Source organism: Oenanthe melanoleuca, chromosome Z (genome assembly GCF_029582105.1).
Source record: "Oenanthe melanoleuca isolate GR-GAL-2019-014 chromosome Z, OMel1.0, whole genome shotgun sequence".
Taxonomy (NCBI): domain Eukaryota; kingdom Metazoa; phylum Chordata; class Aves; order Passeriformes; family Muscicapidae; genus Oenanthe; species Oenanthe melanoleuca.
This window is the reverse complement of record NC_079362.1, coordinates 53,042,816-53,057,317: the sequence shown is the minus strand read 5'-3', so window position 1 is coordinate 53,057,317 and position 14,502 is coordinate 53,042,816. Positions and strand designations below refer to the sequence as shown.

Here is a 14,502-nt window from a genome sequence, read left to right as displayed (position 1 = left end):
TGTCATCTAGGATTTGAGACTGAATATTGTAGTGATACTCATTAGAATAAAGCTGAAAGATCACTAAAACTGAAAAAAGAAAAGTTTAGGTAAGTTATGTAGCTGAGAAAGATCTGCTACACATTTTTACAAAACTGTATGAAAACCATGATTTTATACAATCGCAGAAATAATGCTTTCAGAATTTTTCTGTGTTGCATTACTGTGAAATTCCAGTAGCACAAAGTAGAACACTTGTCTTTTCTGTGATTAAATTATTAATATCACATGGGAAAAGCAGTGTTATTTTTAGCCTGTGTAGATAGATACATACTCTACAAACCTAGTCTCAGCAGGTCAGCTGCTGGTAATTTCTGGAGAAGGAATTCAGAAATTAAATAGCTGAAGTGTGGCAGGCCATGATGGAGGGAGTTTAACAAAGGTTCTCTAGCTAGATCCAGTTAGCCCTTGAGGATCACCAGTTCAATGGAAGAAGAATGTAAAAGTGTTCAACAGATGTATTTTGCAAACACTTTAGAATCAGAATAGGTCTGCTGACACTTAAAACTGTAATGAGAAGAACGAGGCATTTTCTGAAGACATATTTACTCTGTCACAGAGGAAGGGGTTTGTAAGCACAGACCCAAGTCACTCCTCTGTGCTGGCATTGATGTTTATCTGAAAACCTTCAAAAATCTGGTCTCCACTCACTCCAGTATTTTCTATTCAGATAATGCCCTGGTCAGCTGCAAGAACTTATCTTGCATAAAAAATAATTTGCTCCCAAGTGCTATCAAACACATTACTGCATAGCACTGTGGTACAGGTGTAGTACCTCTGATCAGTGATATCAACAGCTCATCCTTAAAATTTCTCTAATACCTGCTGTACAGCTGCCCTGAAGTTGAGGAGAAAGTTCACGTATCCTCATATTTCAGACAATGATATAGCATGATATGTGCCCAAAATACGAGGTTTAGTAATGACAAGTAATGCTTTCACTTAATCTTAGGCTCTGTGGAATACCAACAGAGTTAGGTTTGTTTCCTTGACATGGAAATGCTAATGCCTGATAGGAAGAAAAGAACCCATAAAATCAGTTTTGAATCAAAACATTTAAAAATGCTAGGGTGGAGGTAGGTGTGGGGGCAAGGTAAGGGAAATTTTTAAGTTGTTGTATGCATGGTTTGAAATGTTCTGTCTGGAATCTGACTTGCATTTGGCCCTGAAGTATGTCTATATTAAGATGCCATAACTAACAGTAGTTAATACAGTCAAGAAGATAATATTTAAAATTAAGAAAAGAGAAACAGACTTCAATAAAAGAATTAAGGGATACTGCCTAATGAGAAAAAAGCAGGTACCCAACAGTCTGGTCATGTTATCTATCTAATCTCCTAGTAGATGCTAGAAGTGGCAAAGGGTGTCTAATTACTGGTCTGTTTATGATTATGAAATCAGAATTGCTCTTGCCTTTCTTGTAGATAAATATTGAAACTTGTGGGGGTCTTGAAGCAGGCTCTTACCAGTACTGGGCTAATGGGAATGACATGCCTGTATCTTGAGTTTAACAAAGGAAGCCATTCTTGCACCTCAGTTTTTTTATTAGGAATGATACTGGGCCAACCAAATAAAACACAAACATGAATATGACAAGATCAGTCACTATTCATTCATATGTTATGAAGTCTAATAGGGCAGAAGAAAAGCTATACAGAACCAGAAAGCCAGGACTTGCAAACTAAATTGACCATTATAAATTTTCTTCATATTCACCCTACATACCCTCCTTCAGGAGACTCTCCCAACAACTATTCAGAAGTTATAGCTGTTCCAACAGGTATAGCAAACAATGGAAAAAGAGTAAAGTGTATTCACAAGAAGCAGCTTAAGGTATTTTCAAAATAGTATTTGCCTTTCAGCCCTTACTATATGACTGAGAAGGTATGATAGCAAGAGCATTCACACATAGTTCACAGAGCTGGAAAATTTCCTTTTTAACTAACATAAAGCTGCGCTAAAACAAATTACCACCTCTGTAGATAAATACCATGTTAAAAAAAACCAAAAAGCCCTTGACTTTGTACAGTTGGCAGGAAACATTCTGGAATTTGTTGACATTAAAACAGTTGAGAAGAGGTGAAGATTTCTCTGCCTCTTAAGTTATCTTTCACAGAGGCTTACATGTTATTATTCACTTTAGTTTTCCTTCAAGCCACCACCCTCCATAACATCATCCAATTACATGGCAATTTTTTTGCAATCTGTCATGTTTTATTGTGGTTTTCTCTGTATTTATAGGATGCATCTCTATCTATAAAACAGGAACAGTAATACTTACTAAGGTTAAATCTTAACTCAATGCTATAAGATATCAGTAACACTAAAGAAGTGTAAAAATAAGATATTAATAAGAACCAAAATACAGATAGTTTTGGAAGAGACTGTACTCTTAAAATCCACTGTAATGGTTTTGAAAGCAAAGCCAGTGAGAGACTCCAAGTCAAAAATAAAATCTAATGGGGAAAAAAAAAAAAGTAAAAAAAAAAAGTAAACTACATGCAGTAGTATGAAAAATAAAACACTGACAGAGTCAGAATACAACTTGACACCCCACTAGTTCTGGTGACGGTAGCAGTCCAGATGAAGTGGTCTTGTTGAAGTAGTGATCATGTAGAAAAGGTCTGGTAGCTCTTGCCCTCTGGAAACCAGTGAGTAAGGGCTGCTTTGGTGTTCCAAATCTTAGTTTTTTTATCTAGGTAGGAAATGTTTGGCTCCTCCCCCTGGATGGAACATCTCTCAATGGGATGATATAATTTTATCAGTCATACAGTGGGACACAATAGCCCATTAACAGAAGATATCTCCCTGGAGGGAGGATGGGTCATGGGAAAAATATAAAACTTTGTCCCATCTGTTTTTTAACAAGTGGCCCATTAGCAGAGGATATCTCCCACAGAGATAGGAATCACTGCCCCACCTGTTTTCAGCAGATGGTGATAGAATAAATACTTTGGGGCATATCTTTACATTGCAACCTACGACATCCATAAAGACATTGACAGGAAGTGCAAAGCCATTATCCCATAAGGCAGGAAAAGATAGACATCATGCCTTGGGGTGATTTTATGATGATACTTTATCCCCTAACCATCTGCTTTATTCCCAGAAATGGCTGCTGCAGCTTTGAGATGGTCCCAGGAGTGGGGTGTGGAGCCTTGGGCTTAGTTTGGTTCAAACCCTCTCTTTGGGTGTGCTGCGGGCAGAGTGGACTGGAATGCTACACTGATCCATTTGTCAGATTAGGTTTTTGCTACCTTGAAACAAAAAGTTTGGCTTTTTTCCCCTTCCCCTAATCTGGAAGCTGAACCGAGAATTCTCTCAGCAGCTCTTTTTGTTGTTTTGGTTTGGGCTTTTTTTTTTTTCCCTTTGCTTGGGGTTTAATTTTTTTGTTTTGGTCCCTTCAGCAGGGAGCCGCCCTGAACCCGAGACCTCAGAGAAGCTGAACCAACGTGAGAAAACCCATTTTGCCAGCTGCAAGGAAGAGACTAAGGCCAGAAAGGTTCCCATCGACTCTGTCCAAGCGGCTGCCCAAACTCCTGCTCCTCCCCTTCCCTGAGACAAAGAGGGCAGCCACCATCCTTGCCTCCTGGCCACATGGTCTGGTGGGCAAAGGTTTTGAAATTCCAGTATCTAACATTTATTCAATCTTTTTCTGTGCCTTGAGCGCATCCTTTTGGATTGTTTTGGGATTTTTTAATAAAAAATTTGCTGCTTCTTCTTCTTCTTTTTTTTTTTTTTTTTTTTTTTTTTTGTGTCTCCACTTTCACCCACTGGTGTTCATTTGTCAATAGCAAAAGGTATAACTGGAGGGCTTCTCTTCAGAAGAAGCACTCGTTTCACTGTGTTTTCTCTAAATTTGTGAGACACATCCAATTTGTCTAAAGCTTCTACATGGTTTCTTGATATGCCTGCTCCTCATTCCTAAGAGATTTAGGGTAGCTATCCAATACCCTTTTGACCCAGGAGGTGTGCTTGACTGATGTGTGATTTCCATACAGAACTTTGTGAACCTTTCCAAGACTGATCCCAACTTTAACTATTCATTGCACCCAAAGACATGACTCCTCATGAAATTAAGGGCTAAGAGTAAAGCATTCCACTCTAAGTGGAAAGGAACAAAGGAAGTCACTGATGAGGAGTGGAGACAGATCTGCAATGCTGCACTTCTGTTTGTTTAACTTTGGTCACTGAGTAGTTTCCATTCTCAAGCAAGGGAGAAACAGTGGAAATGCACTTTGCTAAGATGTCACGCTGGTGTAAGGTCTCCACCACCATACAAGAAACAATTTTGCACCTTAGGAATTCTGAACCCAATTGTAATGCAACTATCCTACAGGACTGGAAACCTGCCAAAAAAGCACTTAAACATGGCATTGCAATATCTTGACTTTGATCACCAATAATAGTTTTGTCTCTGTCCTGTCATTTTACCAGACTTCAAACACCCATTACCAGCAATTGAGCCTGAGTAACTTCAACATGGCTTTATTCTGAATGCAAATACCATTATATTCCCTGTGAAGTGAGTATATGCTCCCTTCTTAGCATCCTTGGTTAATGAGCACAGATGTTGAAAGCTTGCTAGGGCATATCTCTAATCTTCTGCTTAGATGCTAAATCAGCATTTCTAAAATATTCTACTTTGTGCGTTCACAAAATAATTTTCTTCTTCTCTAGCCCATAGTTTATAAAATACGAATCAGAGCAAAATCCCTCCTGAAACTTAAGTATATTGCAAACTCCTGAAATTTAAAATAAGGAACACCACATATCTGTTTAAATTCAGTAAATATGCATATTATAGGCTAAAATGTTCTGAACTTCTCTTATGTGCACTCATGGCCCTTGTTCAGAGTAAACTGTCCAAGTCTGCTGGAAATGAGTGCAGAAAAACACAGGTCAACTTTGTCCAGGATTCAGCTGCAAAACATGAAAAGAGCTATGATAAATAATCAAAAGCTTAAATGTTTTATTTTCCTTTAAATATCTGCTTTTGTCACATTTCTGCATATAAATTTGATTCAGAAAATTTTCTGCTTGTAGTTGAAGACCAAATATAAAGCTACATTATATGGTGCCATTTGAAGTCCTGCGGTAGCAAATACTTTGTTACTGCTCTGATGCTCTTTTATATATACATTTTGAATCCTCCTAATAATGCCTTTGTAATGCCATTGACTTAGGAGAAAAAAATAGTAATGGGATGCCTATAGGTCAGTGGTTTAAAGCCATTCTGAGTTTAATGACCAACAGAAACCTTTTAAAGGGATTTGTAGAATACTGTGTAGCTAGCTAAGGCTAACTATGGAAGAAAGATTAATCTTAATTTTTTTGTGTGGCCATATGGTTTAGAAGCATTTTATGAAAATCCTGCTAGCAAAAACTAGCAGTAGTTGAACTTTCTTAGCTTGACAACCAGATAAAAGAGAGCCTAAAAATTGAAAATTATTTTTCCAATATGAGTAAGATCTATTCAATAACCACATCAAAGTTACAATTGAGACTTAATAAAGATGACGTTTCAAGTACTCAGATTAAATAAATGAATAAATAAATGAATAAATAAATAAATAAATAAATAAATAAATAAATCAGGCTGCCAAGGGTTAATATGTAGCTGAAAATCTCATTACAAGGACTGTGGCACATAATTGATCTGACTGTTTGGCTGACTGAGTCGGTGGCCCCAGAGATTTATGTACTCATGCATTTCTACAAAGTCCTGGCTTGAGTCTGGCTCTGTGCAGCTGTTCAATGGAGGCACTTCACAACCTACAAAACAAAGAGTAAAATCTGCCAGCAACAACACTGACAACATCACAACTTAGAGGCTTGTCAGTCTAAGAAAAGGTTATGTCAAGCTTTCCAGAGATGATGGTTCAAACAGATGCAATTAATGTCAGAAGTGGGGGAGACAGGGATTCTGCTGTCAGGGCTTCAAAACAACATGGCCAATATTGGCACCAGGGCTATGCAACTAAATGTCACTAAAATGTGCTTCAAACTTTGTATGAGCTTCATCTGTATGTAACTTCAAATTTGTGTTAAGTTTTTTACCTACTTTCTCCTACGTGTGCTTAGTAGTTTTCCACTACTTTATTTAAGAATTGAAAAATGTCTTTGTATTAATTTTGGCATCTGGACTACAATAGAGAAAATCACTGAGAGCAGACAGAATCCACTTCTGTAAGAGGACAATGCAAAATTGTCAAATGCCCTGTGCAGTAGCCATTATGAAGGAAGTCTATAGGGAAACACTTGTCTGCAACAAAATCTCTTCATATTGTTGTCCTCTCCATACACAAAACCCAGATACAATGATATCTATGTATTCTTGTGTGGCGCCCTCCACACAAGCTAGTGTGTGGTCTATCCACAGCCCTGATATCACAAATGGAGCTGTGTTTGATGTGATGCATTGTTGCAGACACTACTAAAAGCAGCAGTTAGATGTGGAAATTAATTTAAAATGTAAGTGTTCTTGTCTTGCTCCAGGACTCCCAGTGATTTATGTGCATCTGGACTAAGGATATTTAAATAATGGGCTCATGGAAAAGAAGGAAAGAGAAGCAATTAATCAAAAAGGACAATCAGTAAAAGGCACAGTGAAACACTGTAGCTTATGAAAAGAAAATGGGGCCTCCTTATCTAGCTTAACGTAGAAACAAAGCATTAATTGAAATGCTGGAACAATATTTGAAGAATACCAAGAGGATATGCCTTTTACGAGTGATACACATTTTACCTTTTGTGTGCTGCTGAAGTGTAACAACAGAATATCTCCACAATTCAATAAACCCTTTCAAAATTTAAATCTATTATACTTATTTGTTCACAGGGTGTTGCAAGAATTTTTTTTTTTTTTTTTTTTTTTTGTAATGAGCATTTCAGTGCTGTGATTTAAGTCTTATTTCCTCTTTTTTTGCTAGTTAACTTGCCCCTTGTTTTCTCTTTAAAAAAATTAAATCAAAAAGGATCAATATCCTATCACTGTGAGAGAGACAGGTAGACTAAGCAGGTAGTTTATGTGATCAAATTATCAGAGCCAATGTGCATTCTAGGAATTACCTTCTAATCTAACAGCAGTCAATTGAACAAGCCTGGTCACATTTCTGACCTTACTGTACAGACTGTAGGGCCTTTCTGTACATTCTGTGAACTAGGGGTCAGAAGTATTGAATTCAAGCCTTGTCCAAACTTCCAACAAAATATTTTTTGCGTGCTCAAATCAAGTACTAATGATTTTCAGCCTATCATAGTGGCAGTGGGGAGGTGGATGGTGGATATTGCCTATGAACAGACAGTCACAGTGTTTGAAATGCAGCTATCAAAGAAAACAATGAAAATACCATCTATTAAGAAAATAGAGAATTAATGTGCATTCTTTATGTTATACAGCTTCATGAGTTCCTCAATAATCTAGAATCATAAACGAATGAAATTTTTGTATCAGACTGAGCTAAATAATGTTTCTGTGGGAAAAGAAAAGAATATAAAATCCTTACCTTGATACCTCTTTATTAAATCCTTATGTTTTTTATTATATGGCAATGCCACTTTCATGAAACAACTAAGAGTGGTATCAATGCCTAAAATCAAATTTCCCCGGTACTAAAAAGGAAATACCAATGCAAACTGCCAGGAAGGAACAGTGAGTGGTAGAAAGCAGTGTTTCTTCACCTTGCCCAGCACCAAAGCTGAGGAAATTTGGAATGGAAACTTCAGCCTAAAGCTCTCACTTTGAAATATTAATGCTGCTCATTATTAGACTATTTCATACTTATTACTGCTCATTTCATACTGTTTTCTCCTGACATCTTTGTAAGGTGTAAGACCAGAGCTGTCTTGGAAATATTAAGTGCACAAACACTGTAAGGGAGGTAGATCAGGTTTTGCCAAAGTTCCTCTCCTACAAGTATGAGTAGAAAGAATATAGTCAGATGCTGTATTCAGATACTCTGGTAAGCATTTGAATAGACATCAATGGAATGACCCTCACTAAAGCAGGCATGATTTTCAAGAGTAACATGAAATATTTTCCTTTGAGAAAAAGAGGTAACAAGCTTCTGAAGAAAAAAAAAAATCCAATGTAATTTGCAATTGATTTTGTTGATTTTATTTTAAAGGCAGCTGGACTGCAAATTGAGAAATTATATTCCAATTGTATATGCAATCCCTAGACAGATTATTAAAGTGAAAATAAACTGTTACTAAAAGGACAATTACCAAGGTCTTCAAAGCAAATAGCTTTACAACCCATAGAAATAATATTTTAGTATGGTTGACAAATTTAAACTGTCATACTATGTTCCAGAGTAAATTAATGTATTCTTGAATATGCATAATCACATTAATTTTTCATCTGTTGTAGGCCAATCACAAAATAAACACAGGTTTTTTGGTGATTAACATTAAAAATATTAACAAAGAAATCTTATCAGATTAGCATCTTCCTTGTTTCTAAAATTGAAAAGCAAGGTTAATGCCTGACACTGCAGGTACTTCTGCTGGTCAGTCTGTGCAGGTTTCTAAGGCAGCTTTAGTAACCTGGATGTAATTTTCCTTAAATTATACCCAAGGCTATTTCATTGCATGAAACTGAATTTTCATTGAGAGTGATGCTGACAAGTTGACAATTTTATTGTCATAAGAAAGATTGACTATTACTATGGTTTCTTTGGAAAATTATGTTTATGGCATTGAACAATGATGTTGATGGCAACAGACTGTTCACCCGTCAGTGCCTCCATCAGCATTCTTTAAAGCCATTGAGCTACCTCAATCAAATGTCACAGAAAGTAATAGTTCCAAAGATAGTCGCATTCTCCAAAGCCTTGTGAAGTATGAGATGAAGGAAAAGGTATCAGGGGTCCCTCAGGAATGCTGGAGCCTACCTGGGGATAGGGAGCAGCACAGCCACCCTATTTATTGGCTGGCCCTCTGCCTGAGAGCATTTAGCCCAGAGCATGGCTGAATTCCACCAGGGAGCATGGAGAGAATGTGGATATGCTTCTTGTAGCAGGGTTCTGAGGGAAAGAAAGGGGAGCTGTAGAGACTACAGCTGCAGGGGTTCTAGAAAAAGCAAGGACAAACTAAAAGGATTGCTGTGGTGCCTTGTAAGCAGCAGAGGGGAAGAGAGGGCAGAAGGGAGTTTGACAGGATAAAAGGATTGACAGAAACCCCTAGGAAACTGAGACTCATATCTTCCTTGCTCACAAAACAATTTGCTAGATTTTTACTCAATCTCTCCATAAACAAATTTTCTCTTTCACCCTCAACCTAAGGTGCCAAGGAAAAGGTTATATTTGAAGCTCACTAACAAGCATCTTCAGTGCTCATTAAGCAGATGTGCTAAAAGCTACTTAAACTTCTAGGGCTTGCAAATATAAACATTGAAATGACCATGTCAAACTCTGCATTAGAGCACAGAAAATAAAAAACCTGATAAAGTGGTTTGTTTTGCTCTCCTGGCTAGATTTGCATAAGCAGCTCTTCCAAATTCTGCTGTATTCTGCTGTTATTGTTTTTCCTAAAGATGAAGATTTTTTTAAAGAACACATTCAGTGTAATCTAATTTAATAGTATTATTTCAAATGAGGAACAATTCACAAGCAGAAGTTGATAACTGAAGTTAACACTGAAACTGCCTTGTACACACACACTTTAACTAGCACAGATTTTTATAAGTATAGATATAGTTTCATCTGCAGAATACCTGATTAATGTAAGTGCACAAAGTATTTGCAGGGGGCAAGCCAAGCATATTGGGGATCAGTCACTTTGTCTCTTAGAGAAATGTAAAACAGATTAACAGATGTTGCTTTATGCTTTCATAGATGCCTTTGTGTCTGATCTATTCCATTTGTACAGCACGATGCAGTCTCACAACAAATGCAGAGTCAACCGTAACAAAGCTCTAACTTCTTTAAACCTTAAGTGGTACTTTTCATTTGTTAAGGCTGATTCTGAAGACAAAAGATATATCAGAAAGGAAATTGCATGAGGCAAATTTGAAGATTTGTTCTTGGTTTCAAATTTTGGTTCACCTGTTCCCTCCAAGTCTGAAAAAGAGGACAATATATTGATTTCAAATTCTGACAATTTCTTGGTGCATTCATGGGCTTTTTACAACTTAGAAAAAACCCATGATTTTCTTCCCCAGGCCATCCTCTTTGGCATTTCTCTTTGTGCTGGACAACTGATGAAATTCAGATATCTTTTGCAAAAAAATAGAAATACACCATGTAATAGAAAACGACCTTGGGTTCAGCTTTTTCCCAAACAGCTGTTGCTATGGCATGAATTTGTTCTGAATTACTATGAAAAGGAAGATTTTTAGAGACATGTTTGAGGAAAACAACAGGAAAGAAAAACCGTATTAAGGAGTTGAAGTTTTTTTAAAATTCAGAGTTCAGAATTTTAAAAATTACAGAAGGATCAACTTAAATTTCTTTTTCTACCAATGCAGGGTTATTTGTCCAGGAAGCTTTCAGTCTTCCATTTGGAGCTACCAGCAAGAATAATTTGATAGACAGGCATTTTCCTGTGCGTGTTGGAAATATTTATTACTCATTCTTTTTCTAATTTTTTTTTAAGCCCTAGGGTTTTTTTTTTTTCATTTGCTGTTTTCTGGTCTACCCCAACACAGTGGGAAGGAATAGATCTGTTTAACAGAACAGGGCTGAGGGAACTTTGAGAAGCATCTGGTGCATCAACTTGCTCCAAATCAGAATCAACAATGGCCCCTGCAATGCCTGAGGTTTCATTACTTTCATGGCAGTTTCATTTAGATTCTTAACTAACAAACCATTATAAAATCTTTTTCATTATCTATACTACCTTCCTTTGATAGAAATACCAGCTCTGTCTTTAAATCCATACTTAACATCTCCTACCACTCAAAAGGATCCAGGTCTGCCCACCAGAAGTGCTGAAAGATGGATGCCTCCTAAGATCTTTCTGCTTTTATTACTCATCAAGTACTAGCATTTGCTGTTCCTAAGCCTTTAACCCACAGACAGTAAGTAGCATTAGCCTGGGAATTTTTAACCCAATATCACTGCTGCCATGTGACACTGAGAAACCCTTTAGCCCAACAAAAACCTAGATAGAATAAGGGAGTTAAAAGGATTTCATTTTCATTGCTGCTCCACATCATGTTCTCAGTTAAATCTGCAGCAGGCTGAGAGGTTAATTCCTCCATTAACACTGCCTGATGCTTCTCATGCTGTGAGTTGCACAGTGAGCCAGTAGCTCTCTTATCTCCTCATCTGCATAGCTGCTGCATGAAGCTCTGCTGCCTTGCCTGTTTTACTACAATACAGCTCATTATGGTTTCATGCAGAAGGGGATTTCATTTCAGTTTTGAAGATAGGTTTCTCTTTTATATCTTCAGTTGGATGATACAAACCCAGAGCAAACATGACATGGAAAATACAACAAAAACTGTTCTCTCACCATGCTAGAAGGGTGACAAAAGGATCATTTTCTTTGCCAGTGGAGTTAATTTCATCAGTTGAATTGAACTGCTTTACAGCAACAATCTTCTGCTACAAACTGAGAAATATTTTTCAGGCCAGTTTGCAAGCCACTTCTTACTCAAAAGAAAAACAGATTGGTCCATTCTCCTCACATTTGAACTCAGATAGAAGCCATTATGGACCCTGTGCCTACAAAAAGTCTTATCTGATTATAGAATTAAGAACAGGCAACAGGTCTCCATTGGTGGGTCAAGTGAATTTTGTGTGGTTTTAAACTATTAAGGACAGCCTCTAGTTTCTTGTGCCCTTGATGACATCCAGTGAATGAAGATTCTGTAAATACATTTGGTAGTTCACATCAGTACTATGTAACAACTGTATTTAAAACTTAAATTCTATCCTATCTAAGTTAAGTCCCAGTTTCTTCCCTTTAATTCAATCATGTTGACAGGAGAAAAGTAATAAGCAAAAACCTTCAGAGAGAATAGAAGTGAATATATTTTACAGACCAGGAAATTAATACAAAAATTTCCAGTAGGAGACAAGACAAGAGTGAGTGCATTATTTGAACACTTCTATGTCTTATGTGTTACTGTAAAGAACTTACTCTCTCAGAAAAACATATATTCAGGAAAAAAAACCTACTCTCACTGTAGAGACGAATTTCCTTTTTAGTAGTCTAATCTGTGATTTTTGAAATTTGCCATTAGAAGATTTTCTCTGCAGATGTTTCTTCTTCACAGCCTGAGCTTCAGTTTAGGAAACCTTGAACAAGTCTACATGAACTTTCATTTTTTAAACAATGACCAACATATATCTAAATCAAAAAGCCTTGCTACAGGATGCTTTTCTTCCAGATGATATTAGCCTTTGCATATGTGCTCACTGCAGCACTACATCACACTAATCCCTCATTTAACTGATGTCCAGACAAGTTATCAACACTTTTTTTTGTGTGTTTCAGGGCATTACTCCTGTTTCAGACTTTGCTATGCTGTTTGAACAACAGAGATAAACTGTTACATATAGAGAGTAATCTTCATTTTCTCCCAGAAAGATATAGCTAAATGTTCAATGGACAAACATTCATACATAGCTTCACTGTCTGCCTTGGGCTAGATATTGTATACTTACAAATCTAGGACTTCTTAAAAGTGGCTTATGTAAGAAGGAGTACAAATGAAATTAATACATTGGTAAAAGAGGAAAGACAAGAATATTCGAAATTATTCTACTGTGTTGACCTGATATCTTTCTATTAATATAAGAATAATTCCACTATGCTTAATGGCAGTTTATTGGTTTATATACAGATGGAGATTCATTCACTGCTATTGGGTCAATTCTAAGTCCAGCTGAGAAAAACAAACACTGTGAACTCGTCAAATGAGAAGCACAGAACACAGAAATACCCATGCACAAATATAAATGTGGTTTAAAAGTGGTGAGTTGTTTATAATTATGTTTTGCTTCCTGATCAGTGAAGATGTGAATGATGAGAAGTGCAGGAGGTGATTTGGAGGAAAATCTCTATCTCTGCTTAATTTTGGCAAAATAAAACTATGTAGAAATTGTGTAGAAATTGTGAAAGTGAAAATACCATAAGAGACTCCTTGAAAACACATGCAATACAAATGGTGTAGACACCTGCATGGGTGTTTGCTTGACCTGGAATGTTTCTAGGAGGGGACAGAAAAGTGAAACCACATTCCCCAAATGGAGCAGGGTTTTCCCTGGGAGCCCTTTACATCATCTGAGAGCTCGGCACAACATTGTGACTACAAAATAGTTTGCTTGAACTGGAGAGATTTCACATTAGTAGTAGGAACTAAGACTCGGTTTTACATATCAAACATAACAAAAAATTTGATTTAAAAGTAAAGACAGTTTTAAGACCTAATCAAAACACATTAATATGTTCTGTTTAATTTTGCCAAAATGATATATGAACTTACTTCTTTTACTGTGAAAAAGGATTCTGTTCATGGCTTGACTTTTTTTTCCTTGTTTTGATCATTATAACTTACCTTAACAAACTGCAAGTAGTGATTTGTATGTCCAGCACTAAAGCATACTATGTTTTGAAATTGTTTTTTGCTTTCTTTTTTCTTATGTCATTAAATATTTCTGCATGTGGAAAAAGCAACAACAAGAATAACAACAAAAAAAATCGGTGCAGCACTCCTTTTTGTTGCTGGTATTCTTCCACTGCTAAAGAAAGAAGAAATGTTTTCCCTGTAGTGACACTGCTTTGGTATAAGTGCACTGTATTAAAATACACTGCTATGTTATGTTCTAAAAGCACCTCAGTAAAGGATATAAAGTTATTAATAAAATCTACATGAAATTAGACAACCTATGTAAATAAGTCTGTCATAACATTTGCATTTTCCACTGAAAGATAAAGAAAATAAAATAGGAAAGCAAAAAGTACTTGACATCCAGTAGCAATTTACTACTTGGGAAAAAAAGATCCATATTGTGCCTTGTCAGCACAAACTCCTCTCTTTGCTTCCAGCAATTCAAAGTCAAAAGGCAAGGTTGAAGATATAGATTCAGGTTGAGTTTACTGAACCCTAAAATTAATTTTAATGCAACAGTCTTGGTATTTGATTAGTCTGCATTATTATAATTTATTTCTGGACATTATCACTTGCTAAATGTTCCCATCACTTTGGGAAACCTTCACAACATAGCTTTGATAAACCTCATTGCTTGGCTGAAGAAAGCTGCTTTGGATGCCATCTAACTCACAGTGCTGCTTTATTTCACTCAAGGCCTGGCAGAGAGAACTGCTTGAGAAGCTGATTTTTAAGAATGCCTGAGCAGTCTCAGCAGCACTGGGGACCTGTGAGCACTTGACTCTTCTAAAAGGCAAGACCAGCAGACAAAGAATTTAATCTGTACCTCCATATTATATTTAATTACATCAGGGCAGTTAAAGAGCAGCTTGTATTTCATGTGAGTATAACTGCAGCCA

At 36.7% G+C, this 14,502-nt stretch overlaps 1 protein-coding gene across 1 annotated transcript in view; it reads right to left on the bottom strand.

Annotated features, from left to right (window-relative positions):
• The window catches only part of SV2C (synaptic vesicle glycoprotein 2C), a 107,222-nt gene that overhangs the window by 28,989 nt on the left and 63,731 nt on the right, over nt 1–14,502 (bottom strand). The gene's annotated exons all lie outside the window — the stretch shown is intronic.